The sequence below is a fragment of the Vicugna pacos genome, chromosome 5, assembly GCF_048564905.1.
Source record: "Vicugna pacos chromosome 5, VicPac4, whole genome shotgun sequence".
In the NCBI taxonomy this organism is placed as follows: Eukaryota; Metazoa; Chordata; class Mammalia; order Artiodactyla; family Camelidae; genus Vicugna; species Vicugna pacos.
The window spans coordinates 74054545-74057345 of record NC_132991.1 but is presented as its reverse complement, the minus strand read 5'-3'; the positions used below and the strand labels follow the sequence as shown (position 1 = coordinate 74057345).

At 32.8% G+C, this 2801-nt stretch overlaps 1 non-coding gene across 1 annotated transcript; it reads left to right on the top strand.

The window, feature by feature from the left end:
* The first annotated feature begins 209 nt into the window (after positions 1-209).
* LOC116280723 (U6 spliceosomal RNA) lies at positions 210-316 on the top strand. The gene has a single exon (XR_004190208.1). It is a non-coding gene; the product is annotated as a U6 spliceosomal RNA (small nuclear RNA).
* Positions 317-2801: the final 2485 nt, after the last annotated feature.

The following is a 2801-nucleotide window of genomic DNA, read 5'->3' as shown; positions in this document are numbered from 1 at the left end:
TCGTTAATCATGAAAAGAAGACATATGCAAACACATAATCATTCTACAACTGGTTATAATGCCTCAGACTAAAACCAAACCAATAATAATAATTTCAGTTAGTATGAACTATATGCTTATTATGTTCTTCATCTGTTGTGGTGCACTGGTTACCAAACCAAACCAAAGAAGAGGTAGGCGAGCAAAAGTAGCATCAACAATAATAGTTAGTGCTCACTTTGGCAGCACATAGACTAAAATTGGAATGAAACAGAGAAGATTAGCATGGCCCCTGCACAAGGATGACATGAAAATTTGTGAAGCATTCCATATTTTATAAATTGGGAGTTCAAGATTTGTAGATACTAACTACTGTATATAAAGTAGATAAACAAAGAACTCGACAATGAATATATGAATGCTCATGAATAACTGAAAAATTGTGCTGTACACTGGAAATTGACACAACATTGTAAACTGACTATAACTCAATTTTAAAAATGTAAAAAAAATAAAATAAAATAGATAAACAACAAGTTTCTTCTGTGCAGCACAGGGAACTATATTCAATATCTTGTAGTAACCTATACTGAAAATGAATATATGTTATATATATGACTGAAGCATTACCCTGTACACCAGAGATTGATGCAACATTGTAAACTGACTATACTTCAATAAAAAACATGAAAAAAACAGAAAAAATTAAAACCAAAACAAACAAAAAAACAATAATAGCTAACATAAACTGAATATTTACTATGTTTTGGACACTGGGCAAAATCCTTCATATATTGTACAATTTATTCTTGAGCATAATTGTATGGGTAACTGTTATGACCATTTTACATGGAAAACTAAAGTCTAAAAGGTACACAGTTGAAAATATTAGTATTGAACCTCTGAATTATAAGCAACTAGATAGGAATTAACTTTGAACAATTCAACTCAGCAGCTAATTAATGTATTTCATTCTAGAAACAAGAAAATAGCAGATGTTTACCTTCCTCCTATTACTACTACAAATAGGCCAAATCCATTTATTTTGACAAATATTTACAGATTGCCTACTATGTGAATACAAAAAAAAAAAAGGGTAGTTTTGGGCCCTGCCAAGGAACTCACAATCTGATGGGAGATAGATTTTTCAAAGGCAAAAAAAAAAAAAAAAGGCAATAAGTTCAATAATTATATTACAGGAATATAGGTTAGTACAGAGAAGGAAGTGATTCATAGCCTGAAAGCTGTTGATCTCTAAAGAGCATTAGCACTAAGTTATACATTAGCTAGAAGAACAACAGAATGAGAATAAATGCCATAAGACTGTGAGCAAAAGTGAATGTGAGGAAAAGCACATAAAATTGAATCTTGGTGTTTTTATATCTTTCAGCTTTTTAAAACAGATTTCTGAATTTGATCTGAAGCTTGCAAATGGTGGTAATAAATGAGTCATTAATGGCTACTTATTTCATTTTTCTAAATAGTTTTCAAAATTATTTTACTTACCTTTTATCTCTACACCTAGGAATGTCTATTAAGCCAATGTAATCAAACGTGAAAAACTCAATCCACAGCAACTCCCCAGATTGCAAGCAAGTACTCAAGTACAATTTTCAGTCTCTATCAATGATGATACCAGTCAGTTAATTAAAATTGCTATAAGTTTCAGTATAGAAAAATATAAACACATTGTTCTTTTTCAGTGCAGCTGGCTTTCCTTCTTAGGGTGAATAGTCTATAAATCAACAACAAAGAGAAACTATGGCCCTTAATTCACTGAATGACTCATTATGATTCAGATCACAGCACGTATTTTTTTAATTCTGCAAAAGGAAATTCTGAATCAGCTAGAGGATCAAGAAAGTTGTTTAAACAAAGCAATCCTCATTTACCATAATTGATGCTTTTTAAAAAGTAATTGTTAATATCATTTGCCACCAGATATTTTAATGATCAAAATTGTTTTCATTTATTCATTTAGTCAATCATTCGTTCTTTCATCCACTCATTTTCCAATAAATTTTTATTGAGGGCCATTTTGTGTCAAGCATAGCTCTAAGTGCTAAGATTATGGCATGGAACAAATCAATGGTTCTGCCCATAGAATTTATATTCTAGTGATAGAGACAAATAATAGCCAATTTTAAAAGTAAGTATGTAAACAGGGAAGGGTATAGCTCAATGGTAGAGTGCATGCCTTTCATGCACAAGGTGCTGGGTTCAACCCCCAGTACCTCCATCAAAAAAAGTAAATAAGTAAACCTGATTACCTCCCTCTGCAAAAAGAAAAAAAAAAAAAGGAAATATGTAATATGTCAGATGGTGTTAAGCACTAAGGAAAAAGATAAAGTAGAGAGGGTTGGGGGCTCACAGACACAGGATGCCGTGAGTAAAAACCTGAAGGAAGCAATTCATGTAGATATTCTAGGAGGGGGAACAGCCAGTGCAAATGCTCTGAGGTAGGAGCATACCTGCCCTGCTCAGAAAAAAAAAAAAAGCAAAAATGTCAGGAGTAAAGGAAGTGACAGAGTGAGTTGTAAAACAAAATTCATAAGACCAAGTGGGCCATTGTAAGGACCTTGGCTTTAGCTCTGAGTGAAATGAAATCATTGAACACTTTTGAAGGAAAAACTAGTAAGATAATAGAAGAACCAAGAGAGTGGCTTATTTCTGGAGCCAAGTAAAGAATGAAGTGCTTTAAGAAAGAAAGAGATCGGCTGTATTAAACCAAGTAACTTGAGGACTGAGAAATAGCCATTTGATTTGACAAAAAGAAAGTCAGTGGTAACCCTGACATGAACTATTTCAATGGCATGGTACGA